Raw genomic sequence first — 13,679 nt, 5'->3', positions numbered from 1 at the left:
AAAAAAAAAAAAAAAAAGAGGGGGGAGGGGGTGGATAATTATAAAGCATTAAAATAGCCCGGTGTACTCTGTTGCAGAAATTAGAGGTAATTTTTACGTAATCATGGTGGTTTGTCTGATATGCGGTCTATAATTTAATAATTAATGTGATTCTGGTGGTTTTACATGTCGTCAAACTAGGGTGGAGAGTTTATTGGGAGAAGTAAAGAGCTGGGATTTCTGAGGAAAGTATATCTAATTTTTATCTGGCTCGTTAGTCTTGACGGGAAAGTTTCTCTTATCAGCTCAGGCGCTATGGAGTCAATAACATCCACTCGTATTCAGTCGTGTTATGAAAAAGAAACCTAAAGGGATTGCCAGAGACGGTCTGAAAGGTCTGTGTCCATTTTAGACTTGGAATGTATAAAATTCTCTCTTACCAGGCAAGACATCTGCTAGTGAATCTGGGCTGCAGTTAATCTAGTGGGAAAAAAAGGACTGTTATCCTTGGTGAGAGTACATATAAAATGTTTCCTCTTCTACCCACTATACGATTTCACATCCATATTCTTTCTGGCACCTTACTGTACCCTTTGCAATTTGTAGGCCGTTCAGAGCTTTATGATCCATTTCTCTGGCAACTAACTTTCCCCTACGGTGCTAGGTTCATTTTCTAGCATGTTAAATGTTATGAGTTTGAGAGATTTTTGAGAAACTCCGGAGCGGCCAATTATTTGAGCTCCTAGGATTAAAAAAAAAAAAAATGGGGGGGAGGGGGTGATAGAATCTGTTAAGTGCAATTGTCCTTCCAGTCGATATGAAGAATGTTAACTTGCTTGTACATACGATCAGGTTCATTGTCCCAACTAAGATAATCAGATAACTGCCAAAAGGAAATTCAATATTTTAATTTACGTTTTCTCTGGGAAATTTATCTTGATTAGTAACATTCCCATGATACTTGTTTTACAAGATCTCTGTCCTGTCCTCCTTAAAATATATGCATATATATCTGTATGGATATATAATACTTGTTTGCACGTTTGCTATTCAGAGTTTTGTGTTTTCCGCTCTCTAGAGTGTGGGGAAAAAGAATTGGCTTGATCATGATTGCGAATTTATGTCACCTGCTACTTAGGTGACCATAATGTATCTAATGAATCTCTGTGAATTTAATATGTTAATGGTCTCCGAAAGATGCTCTTGTCAGTTAAATTATGAATTATGAAAGTTTAATTCATCCTTTTCATTTGGTGGATGAATGTGGCTTTTTCAGACTGTTTGCTCTGAATAGAGCCTTTGTATCTCAGCCGCGGAGTCTCCTGTACAAACCCTAATGTAACTTCTACCCTACTTCTCTTCCAGATGCTAGTTATTTCCAAAGGATGTCTTTTGGAATCAAACTCCCATTGTTTTCAGCGGTGTCAACTATTGCTTAATTGAACTTTTTTTAAAAAAAGAAAAACAGAGGATTTGTAAATATTTATTTCCAAGATAACTATTCTGTCTTCTTATCCCTGAGAGTACTGTAGCATGTTTTCCAAAATAGTTCGTATAACTCACATTGGAGACTATCTTTGGGGAACAGAGGTGTGTGGGAGGGCATAGGACAAGCTGAAAATGTTTGAAACCCACCTAGCTGTGTATCTTGTTGCCATATGCATGCAGTTGGGAAGATAGCTGTGTAGATTTATTGTTTTGGGGACTGGTTGTCACATATGGTATATTGCCATTTGGACTAAATTGCAGTCGGCTAGATGTTGGCCTATTCCTAAAAGGAACTTAAATAAAGCATAGGGGCTTTTCTGGTGTTGATTTTTTCTAAAGCAGTAGGACATATTTTCAATGGCGTTCTCCCACAAGAATATATTACATAAGTTTCCAAGATGTAATACGTTTGAGTCCTCAAGGCAGATGAACAAATAGCTTTTGAGATGAATTATTATGCTTGATGGCCCCACGAGCCATCCAGTGTTTAAAGAGCCCAGATCATTTAAGGCTCTGCAGTGGGTCTGAATGGTTAAGACACATGCTTCAAAGTCTTGGTTTTTTAAGCATTCAGGGTCGAAACTGTAAATGGAAATAGACCTTTTAAATAATTGTAACTAATGTTTTGTTGTCTTTGTGTTGCTATAGAATATCGTTTGCAGCAAAGCCTAATGAAAACAGAAATAGGAACTGATTTCAAAAATGTTATTTTAAACTGGGGTAGTTGGGGGTGGGGGTGGGGATGACGGTTTCCTTTGTTTACGCTTTTTAATGATCATGTAGGTATTTGGGGTTTTTCGATGTTTTTGAATTCTTAAACAGAGAAATCTAAGAAATAGTGGCCCGGAGAAATTGCAGGTGGCAAAAAAAAATCTACAAATGCAGATTTAAAATTATTCTTATCTATGATGTTAGAATAAGACACCAAGAAGCTAGCAATAAATTAACATGAAATCTTTTTTTTTTTTCATCTTCAGTAAGTAACATTGTTGGAAATGAGAAAAGTTATCCTGAGTGTAAATTCATCAACTTGGTGAATTCACCATTTTGTTTATTAAGTCCTCCCAAGTTAAAATAACTGGAAAAATGTCTATCAGTGTCCTGTTAAACTGAAAGGTGGTTCTAGGGACTTTCATTATTCAAGTTGAAAGGGGCTTTAGAGACCATCTGGTCAAACCTTCTTGTTTTATAGATTAAGAAACTATTGTTGAGGCAATGTGACCAATTCTGGGAGGCAAGGCAATTATTACTTTTTCCCTTTCCCTCCTTAATTGACAATAACATGAGTCATTAATTGAGCACCTACTGTGTGCCAAGGCACTTGGTTTACCTGTCTCTAACCTTGACGGTAGATCTGCAGGGGGCATGTCGTACCCATTTTACAGGTCATGCTTAAGGAGGTTCTCTGCTTGCCCATGCCTCAGAGGCAGTAAACAGCAAAGCTGTGGTTGGCTTGTGTGTGTATGTTATATAAATGCCAGTTCACATGTTGTTGGGAAGAGAAGAGAGAACTGTGAATTAAATATTCGACATAGATTTTTATCAGGAAATCAAAATTGTGCCGCACGAGAATGGTTGAGCATTATAGGAAATACTTATCACTTGTTCAGGATTGACTTCCTAATTTGATTCAGACTCACACTCTTTATTCCATATATCAATTAAAGAGAATATGTTTTAATTAAAAATATTTTCTGGTTTACAAGGTACCAGCAAGATGAAGGTCAAAAGCATTAGGGTCTCTTCTCTCCCCCCGCCCCATGGCATTTGATGTATATTTGGAAAATGTCAATAATAAGCTACAGCGATAACTGAGACTTATCACCTGATTCCTTGATGATTGTGTGAGGAATTAAAGACAGAAGGCTCTAAAAGAAGAGTTATGTATGTGGGTTTAAGGAAAAATTTAAAAGTATGCTTTCAGGTAGCATTTCTCAGTAAGCAATATGTATTTTAGTATCAGCTGCTTCCTGAAACCAAAAACTCACCCTGTATTGGCGTTTTGGAACACTACTGTTATCTTTGATCTGGGTCAGAGGCATTATGTTAAGTATTGCTGTTGAATAGTAATTTGCTGGATTGAGATTATTCTAGCATCTGTGATGAGATGCCGTGAACTGGGGGCAACAAGAACCCTGCAAGACAAGATACAAAAGGAGATAAGATTTTTCAGATAGGAACCTAGTAATTAAGAATTCATGGGATCATTTAGAATGTTTTCCACCTCAGAGCGGTTCTCCCCTCCCCTCCCCCCAACAGCTGTAACAACAGTATATTTGGCCTCTGATAAAAGACTGAAATCTCCCCCCACCTTTTTTTTTTTTTTTACATAAATTTGCACACTGTTCATTTCTCCTCACCCCTTCCTTGTGGTTTTGTTGCTTGCGGATGAAATGCTGATTCTCACTAATGACAGGTGCTATGTTGGCGTGCAGAATCGTCTGATAAACTTGAGCGTCCTGCAGCCAGCACACGACGTGATCTCTAGCTGTTGTGCCGGCCTGCAGGCTAGTGCTTATTTGTTGAGGCCTACCTGTAGACTTCTGCACAGTCACTGATGTCATAATAGCACATTTTAAAATCCACCTCGCAACTGTTGAACAATACTGTAAGCATCCTTTATCTGATTGGCATTCCACCGGAAAACCGGATATTTTCAACATGTTTCAAGGAGCCAAATTCATAAGCCACCGATGTGTTGCGCTTCCTGTGCTGAACTTCATCCAAACTTGAGAAGTCTTTATTTCCAATTTAAGAGTAGTCACTCCAGAGAGTTGTGTTTTTTTCAGGGGAGGCTCACGTTTTTGCTTTTAGTTTGCAGATTAGGACACTACAAAGAGTCAGCTATTTGTCCTTGAGACATGTGTCCTACAGCACCACGGAAAGGGAGGGTCTGCAAAGAATTAATGGTTTCCAGTTCATTAGCACCGATCAGTTTCCATGCCCCCGTGTCTGTTTCCACTCTCAGGAAGGGACCGGTAATACAACGGGGCCAGCGTCACCGGTGTGCCACTTTGGGTAGCAGTGCAGAAAACATATTTTTATTTTTCCTTGAGAGAGAGCTCTTGCGAAAGCTAAGAGAAATGGAGCTGCACATTCCTGGAAAAACCTTTGTGGGAAACAAAAACTAATTAGCGCCGTAAATGCAATGCTCTCAGGTAATTGTAAAATAATTATTCCCCTTTAGAATCATCACTGTTTAATTGTGCTATCCAGTCGTCTCATGCTCTGCATGGAGATGTGAAGGGATGGAAACCTCCTTCTCCTCCCGGGGATTTCTTTTTCATTTACTGTGAGCTTTCGACTCCTCCTAAAAAGGACTTTGAAAAGAAAGGGGGAAACAGGGAGATTTTGAACTGCTTCACCCTTCCCGTTTGTTCTAAATCGCGACAGAAAGTGATTACTCCAACTGGTTTTATAGAAATACAATTCCGGTGACGTGGTCGAGGTGCCTGGTGAGCGTGTTTGAGATTTCCACGGTCACAGAACTACACCCGGAGTTCCGTGAACGGTCTCTTTTATGAACTGCAGATTGTGTATTATGTTCAGATACTGAGAGTGATACTTTAAAATCAGCTGATGCTTAAAAATGGAATGCTAATAAATATGTAATCCTACGGCTCTCGAAGTGACAGATGAGTACAAATTCCGTTTTTGGTTAAATTTTAATTACTCCATTTGAATGAATGCCTCAGAGCCAACTTGCCAGGAAATTATTAGACCCATTTTTTTTTTCCTCCTGAAGATTTATGTAAATTAAGTTTAGGCTGTATTTAGACTAAAATATCATTTTGGTTTATTATTCCAAACTTCTCTACCAGACTCCTATGGCCTTTAACTTAAGGTCAGATTTTAAATAAATCTATTCTGAGGAGGTCTCAGTTTAAATGATCTGTGCTCCCTGTTGGTCAGCAGAATGGTAAGAATCAGTCCTGCAGATAGATGACCGGGTCATGAGATTTCTTTAATAGTCGCATCACCTTCAAAATGGGGTTATGGGATGTTTTGATTTTAAGTTTGTTTTTTTTTTTTTTTTAAGGTCTTAATAATTAAGGAAGTCAGAGTGGTTTATCTCCTCAGTAAGAGTGCTTAGGCCTCTGTCATAACCACGGACATCAAATTCCCCCAGCCCATCAGCTGCTTTGTCTGACATTTATAGGCTCCAGTAGGGCCTGAAGATCCCCCCGTCACACAGACGATGGTGGTGACTCACTCCTTAGAATGCAGTTAATTTCAGCTGATTGATTTGACATTTTGGCATAACTTCTGGACGGCTTAAAAAAATTTTTGTGTTTTGAGTACCATGAGAGAGTGACTTAGTTCTTCAGCTTTCCTACTAGGATCTAAAGTTCTGTGATTTTTATGCTGAAATGCTTAACTTTCATGCTTTTTTGTAAAGAGAGTTGATGGTTTGACTTGGGCTCACTAAATTTTAAGGTGGCATATTCTATCCTTTCCCATAAATTATGTCTTTGTTTCTCCTGGTCTCCCCCTGTCGCAGGAGAGTTGTACCACATTTATCTGCCAAAAATAAAATCACCTGGTTCTTTCATAAGTTAAAGGAGCAGAACAGTGCTCTTCACCTGGCTGTGGTCAGCAGGCGTAAAACGTGTGTGTGTGTCTGTGTGTGTGTCTGTGCACGTATACGCATATATGCACGTATATATGTGTGAGAGTATATATACATTAGAAATGATCTTATTGGGCATAATTCTTTGCTTTCTTAAAATACCTTCCCCTTAATGATCTTTGGCTATACAAGTTATGAAATTGTTAGATGTGTTGTAACATGTAACAGGTTGTAACCTATGTAAACACGCCTGTGTTTACAGATTATTATCTTCATAACTGAAAATTTTAAGATTTAGAAAGGTTCAGCATCTTGACCAAAGGTGTATTCAAATCTGTGATCCTGCTAGAAATAGGTCTCGGGCTGATGTTCTGACTCTGTCCCAGCACCTCAGGGTAGCTTCTATTAAAGGTGAGGAAAGAAGTCCCCCCTGATAGTGCTGTCCCACCTTACTAGGTTACTAGGTGAACAGCTGAGAGTTGGGTGACCCTTTCCATCCTTGCTGCAAAGTCCCAGGACCTGGGGGCCCCTTCTGTTTCTCAGTTGCAATTGAGATGTTGCTCTCCTCAGGATCTTTTTATGGAGTAGGAAGGAAGGCTCTTCACAGAGCAACCTAGACCGTTGATCCTAAGTGGCTGTTTTCTTGGGTAGACATAGCTGGTGCTGGCCAGACCACCGTCTTCCCCTTGTGCCTCTTGGCCACTGCCAACCTCCCTCTTCGGTGATGCGGATCATTATCCCATGGCTTGCTGTCCCTGTTGCAAAGAGTCCTTGAAATTTTCATTGTGCCTAATGAGAGTTCAGCACATGAACGGAGCATCTTAAAAAGGCTAACATTACGGGAGATGTAGGGACCTGTGAGGGGGTGGAGCAGACTGGTGGAAACCCACCCTAAACGTGCACGATTCGTTCCCCACCCGGTTGTTTTCTCCCTGTGTCTCCAGGGTAAGACGTTGGGTGTCGCGCAGGTGAAGCAAATAAAGGTTGAAACATGACATTTCATTTGTTCCTTGAAAAACCTTAGGGGAATAATAAAGCCAAAGATGCCGTGGAAAAGCATGAGGAAGGTAGGCTCTGGGAGAGGACTAATGTGTATTTATGGAGTCGGGTTGCTCTGTTAAACTCTTCACTCCCGATTCTTCGCACCCACTCAGATTTCCTCTAGGTCCCGAACAGGACAGCGACTTCTGAGTTTGCTTTCTGCCTTTCTCGGGTACTCCTGATGGATATCTTTTTTGTTCTCTTATTTTCATCTTCCCTAAGCCCGTTTCATGAAGCCCTTCCCGGAGAGCTTTCCTGCCTGTGAAGAGAAGGGGCCACCTCCGTCCACGACACGGCTCTTGGACTGGGGAGCCTGGAGGGGAGGGCGGCGTGGAAACCCCTTGGCCGTCACTCATAGTCCGTGCTGCTGGATCAGCTGCGTGTTTCTGTGCATAAAACTGTATTTTGCCTTCCTGCATTAGAGAAGGGGTGTTGAGTTTTCTGCTTGAGCAGAAGGGGAGCATATTTCAGAATGATTAACTTTATGGATGCCATTGTCTTGGGCAGCTATATTTGGCTCTGTTGCAGCTGTGTTTGCTTTCTCGAAATTGTCACCGGGAGGCCTCCAACTGCAATTATTCCCTTCAGTCCACGTTGGTGACATCTTTCCTTGTGACTCCTGTTGTCCACCCAGCCATCTCTCCTTGGTGTCAGGACTGAAAGGCAACCCACCAGTCCTCGAGAAGCCTGAATGCTGGTCACCACTGCTGGTGCCTAGATCCCAAAGCAGTTTCTTAATATTAAGTCATGTTTGTCTTGAGTGATGATGTTACCTGTCAGGATTCTTCTGTCTTTTCACACAAAGCCGTAGTTTTCTGACTCTTTTTCCCCCTCTTTGTCTTTTTTTCTTCCTTTTCTTTTACTCTTAGACGTCAAAGGGTTGCTTCCGGCACCTGCTTTATGTCTTCCTTTCCTCCATTAACTAGAGCACGTCTGAGCAGGAGTTTGTCCCTTGTGGTCCTGAGAGATCCCCTACAAAGCCCTGTGTTGGAGTGGAGACTGAGGCAAAGAACTTCTGTCTTTGTCAAGTGAACACTGGCCACAGAATTCACTTTTCCCCAAGGAGGAACCCAGGAAACATTTTAATTCCCCTGGCTGTGTGTGGGTTTACATTTTTAGTGAGAATAACTTCCCCTTCGATGGTTTCTGCTCGTCGGGGGCACTGGCCCTGCATCAGGGTCTGCTTGGGTGGAGCCGGCTGAAATCACTGGGGACGTGGCCGGAGGGTGTCTCCAGCCGCGGGTTGGAGGTCATTCTTCCAGACGAAACACCCTTCACTCAACAGTCTCAGCTATTCCCCGGGCTTGTCCTCTGGTTTGTTTTATGCCCACTTCTGGTCTCAGGGGACTTGTCAAGATTCCTCATCTAGAAAATAAGGATATTAAGGTACACTCCTTACCTGTCCAAAGAATTATTGTGAGGCTGACGTTGGGAAGAGAATGATAACCTAAATATTTTATAGCTTCGTGGTACTTGAAACTGACCACAAGTCCACCTCCATTTCCCAGGAGAGTCCAGTACAGTGAAACCTCATTACAGCTGACCAGTTAATGTGTTCTCCCTCAGAACATTTGTGCTTTAAAGTCTTAGCCAAAGACCCATAAAGCAGTATTACTCCCATATAAACTTCCAGAAAATGCTCAGTCCCCAGGACAACATCGTAAAGACTGATTTTTTTTTTTTCTCTCTCTCTCTCCCTTCTCTGCATGATGATTGAGAATGCACTTCATCTTCCAACCGTGAACTTGTGGTCAGCCCTGCCGTTCTGGGATTGGGCTGAAGCAAAAAGCAATATCTTCATCCAATATCCGCATATGTGTGTTCTGAAAAGGCCCATCTCTATGCCAGCTGAATTAGATTCTGATTTTCGTATGGGGGAGAGAATCGGCCACACAATACCCAGGCGGGTTCCCAATAATGGGACTCAACCCTAGCAGAAACCCAGCCATTGGGAAAACAATCAGTGATGCGAATATGGAGAAGGACTGTTGTAGACCCTGACACCAAGGCCCTCATTAGGTGCTCAGGCCGCAGAATACCTGGAGATGAGAGGAGGAGCGTCTCCGAAGGGGGAAATGACTTGGAGAAGGCATCAGTGATTTTTTTATGAGGTGCTACAACGGGTCTAGGGTGTGTATCCAGGTGGTGCCCAGCCATAGGGCGCATCATGGTTCTTCAGGTCTGTGCTTTAATAAACAGGCACTTACTTCTCCCAACATTGCTGATAGGGTCCTTGAAGTCCGAAGAGACCAGAGCTGCCTTAGCTAGTGTGAAGATTTGCTCCTACTGTTATAAGTCACTTGATTAAGATCACACCTGTTCACGTTCAATTGAGAAGCCGACAGCCTGAGGCCATTGGTTGAAGGATGTTCTCAAGGGATGGGCCAGGGGAGCAGTCAACACCTGCTCTGGCTGAGAGAGTGATGTTGACTGAGGATCTCCAGGCCGCTGGTGTAACCACCAAAGCTAGGCGTGCCCGGCCTTGCGGAGCAGAGCGCATTGCGTGAGGGTGAAGCAGGCAGTGGGAGCGTTGTCGCCGTCGGAGATGACAGCTGGCCCTGAGCTTGTTGTGAAAAGAGAACTAGGTCTGTGGCCCAAAGCTGCCAAAGCCTTTGCAGAAGGGGCCCGCCGTCCAGATACGACAAATGTTCCTGTGCAAATTGATTGGTACTTTGCAATCAGCACATTCTATCTTCTCAGTGTCAAAGAAGTCTAACTTTATAGGCAGCCTTTCAGTCGGGCCAAGAGTTTGTGTCCAGTTGTTATAAAAAGTGACCAAAATTGGACTGTTGTCAGCCACAGATGCCGCGTGGTGCCTTTACCTTGCCCCTGTGTCTTGTTTTTCAGGTCTACTCAGAACGTGATATTTTTGATCCAAATTGATTTCTAGTTGTCTGTTCAATAAAATAATGTCTACCCAGAAGCCAAAAAAAAAAAATGTTTTCTCGTGTTAACAAAGCTATAATTCTTTGACAACTAAATACTCCTTGTTAACTGTTTTTCTCCTGATTACTGATGCTTTAAAGGATGCCACCTTCCTGTGGGTCCACCTTCTGAAAGATTTTATGATACTGGCTGAGAATAGGGGCCAGCCATTAGGCTAAGGAATTTATATAAATCATCAGTGATCTTCAGAAAAATTTTGCAAGGTAAGTTGTATCATTCCTATTTTGCAAATGAGAAGAAGGTTTGAGAGGATGGAATAATGCATCTGTTTCCACGCGCCCATTTCCAAAGCCTGAGGTCTTTTCGTGTGCCGCCTCACATTCTGGTCCAGGAGGCTGCTTTTATCTTTTTAGGGATTCTTAGACCTTTCCATGACCATAAGCAGATTGAATTTCTGGATAGGTTGGTGAGCTGGCAGCTGGTGATGTGGATTCTGAGTATGAAATACAGTTTCTTAGCTATGACCTAATAATGATCTGCTTTTTATGTGCTCTTTCACATAAATTGCTTGTTCTTGATTTTATTTCATAGCCAGACCAATTTCTGAGTCCAGAAGGCAAGAGTGTTGTGAGCGATGTCAGTAGGAAGGGAGACATTGTGGTGTCAAGATCTCTTAACGCCTCAGATTTCACTTACTACAGAGATAAAGAAGTCGTTAACATTGACTGTTAAGATGGATCCTTATTCTTCATTCGCTATAACCACATATTTCATGAAGAGGTTTCTTGCGAGGGCTTCCCTAGGCACCTGCCCTTCTCCCTCATTTACTTCCAGCTTAATTTTTACATCTGATTTAGATGAACGCTTGGCCTTTCTCAGGGGCGCCTTGAGCCCAGAGCAGGCCACCTTGTGAATTAGAAAAAGGCTCTCAGGTGACATTCAGACTCCACGGTCCCCCCTCGGTGACTCTTTGCAGTATCCTGTTCCCTTCAGTCTCACCACCTCCTTCGTGAGCAGACCAGATAAGTAGGCAAAGCATACGCGAGTCTCTGGACCAAAGGATCTTAGATGATTGACACTCGTGTCACCTTGGCTATGGCATCCCGTCCATTTCAAGTGTCTGTAAACTTGGGACCTCCCCATAGCTTTTTGCTCAAGTGCATAAACATTGGATGGGATTCTGGGTTTTCAGCAAATCACAGATTTCTCTTTCATGGCTAGATACCCGATGTAAAGGAAGGGATAATGGATGAGTTAGAGAAGAATCCATGCATGGGTTGGTCCAACCCTCAAACCATTTCCTATAGAGTATTAGCTTGTTGAAATGCCTTTACTCTTGGCAGGAGACAAGCGTCGCAACCTAAGAGGATGTGATTTGAGTGGAGTTTTCATGCCCCGTGTGCTTATTGTATTCTTGCTACTGATGCAAACATTATCTATAATTACATTTTCAAGTGACTGAAAATTGCAGGCTTTGTTGAACAAAAATACAGCCAAAGAATGGAATGTATACCCACTCCACCCTCATTATAAGGCTTTCAGAAATCAGACTGTAAGGCCCAATACCATGGCTCTCAACTACATGATACCAACTCCATTCTCCGATGTTTGAACACTCTGTCAAAATGCTAGGTTCCCAATGATGATCATATAATTGAAAAAAAAAAAATCTATTACTGTTTTAGCACTTGGTTTGCTCAGTCACAGTGGCACCTCATCTCGCAAATCCTCTATTTCCAGGATTTAAAATGAGAAACCACAGTTTGATTTAGATCCAAGCATGATGGGCCAAGTTGAGAGAGTTGGTTGAGAAGCAGACACTGTCACCTTCCGGGGGCAGATACTGTTGTCTCTCTCTGACACTTTGTTTTTACGCTGCCTCCCCTCCCACCTAGGGCATGATTAAAACAGACAGACAGACTCCGGTGTGGACACAGCTGTGAGGTAGGCTCTTCTTTGGTGTGAGAGCCTGGCCATGGGGCACGATAAACATGCTGGCCAATTTCGCTTTTTTAGACACAAGATGAGATCCGCTTTCTAATTTTAGTGACAGCTTACACTTGGAATTAAAAAAAAAAAAAGAATCTTGACACATTATACCTTAGTATTTCACTCATTGTTTATTTCCATCTTAACACTCGGAGAACCAATGACATAGAAGAGTGTTCCTTGGTTTTGGAGGTAAAGCAAACAGGAGGAAGAAGTTACAATTAACGTTGTTAGTCTACCTGTTGTTACTATTTTTAAGGTATTTGTCATTTATGTGATGGTTCAGAATGTCACAACTCTCTCTCTCCAGACCCTAGTAGAGCTCAAATTCTCAAGAAACTAAGAAAAATCATGGCGATGCTTTAACCCCAAATAGGAGCAAACCCTTGACTGAGGTTGTTCCAAGAACCCACAGACTGGTCCTGATTCTGTGGAGCCTTGACAGGTAGGACAGACATGTCGTCAAACAAGTGTTTATTAGGTGATAATTAAATTGTGCACAGTTGAAATCTGTTTAGGCCTGGCGTACACCTGGTGAATTGGATGTTCCCCAATATATATATTGGGTTACACTTTCTAATCTAAATTATGAACTCTAAGGTATGTTGGGGTTTAGACAGATCACTTTACATAAACATTAAAACAGCCAACTCTGGTCAGTATTTTTAACATTCATAGAATTGCAATTAAATAATAACTCGTGTCCAGGTAAAATGCCTTCTGATTAATACAACACATCAAGTGTTGTGGGTTTTTATTAATTGCATTTTTTTAAAATGTAAATGGATTGCTGCAGCTTTTGAGGCCTCTGCCGTGAAAACTCTGAGACATAGCCACTCTCCATAATATAATTGCCCAGTTGCAAGGTATGAATGAGGGCAACTCAATTTGTGTATTTCATAAGTTCCCTCTGTGAGTCACAAATACCCTTCTCTTATGTTCAGGGCCCCTTTTTTGACAGGTTATGCGTTTATGTCTCTAAGTGCCTGGGCTTTTGATAGCTTGGATTCTTAGCCAATCAGCAAAAGTTACTTTAAGAAATGTAATTAGCCCAGAACCAAAGTAAATTAGGTTTTAAAGTTATCTGATTCTCGAGGTTTCTTGTTTGCCCCTACAATAGCAAATTGATTCCGCAGCGGTGTGGTTAAATTGAACACAAGTCAGAAAGTACATGGCCGTTTTTCCGTTTAAACCAGATTGAATAGTTAAAATTAAGTTGGACAGCTGAGGACTTCAGGGTTTATGAGTCACAGCCGACCTGTTATTTGGCAGAATCGATCAGTTTGTTGTCATGTGGAAACCACCTAAACATTTTCTGTACTGAAATCTATGTGGGTTTTGTTGCTGTTGTTTGTTTTTACTCTAAACTGCCTCCCAGTGAACAAGATTTGTAACTTAATCCTCGTCAGCCAAACTATTTAAAGTCTCCTAATGTACTCGGTGTTTGCTGCCTGTTCTGGGTGTTACACAATTTTATAAAATGTTAATAGTAATTCCTACTTTAAGTGAAACATTTGGTTATTCTGAGCTTTAGTCATCACTGTTGACTTTGTTTCTTTGGGGAAACAGTGGCTTAAAAGAAGGATCTGTACTTTTGTGTTGTTTGGGGCTAATAAAGGATTTTCTTGTTGGGAAATGAGAATGTAACTCTTCTATCTTTCTGAAGACCTTCATTCTTCATCTTGTAGGTCACATTAGATAAATAACACAATATTGCCTCATCACT

The 13,679-nt window shown here is 41.6% G+C and overlaps 1 protein-coding gene across 7 annotated transcripts in view; it reads left to right on the top strand.

Annotated features, from left to right (window-relative positions):
* Positions 1-13,679, top strand: part of CELF2 (CUGBP Elav-like family member 2) — a 298,803-nt gene that overhangs the window by 686 nt on the left and 284,438 nt on the right. The gene's annotated exons all lie outside the window — the stretch shown is intronic.

This window comes from Ursus maritimus, unplaced genomic scaffold, assembly GCF_017311325.1.
Source record: "Ursus maritimus isolate PB19 unplaced genomic scaffold, ASM1731132v1 scaffold_31, whole genome shotgun sequence".
NCBI lineage: Eukaryota > Metazoa > Chordata > Mammalia > Carnivora > Ursidae > Ursus > Ursus maritimus.
Note: the sequence above shows the minus strand (reverse complement) of the source record. Positions and strands in the feature narration are given on the sequence as shown.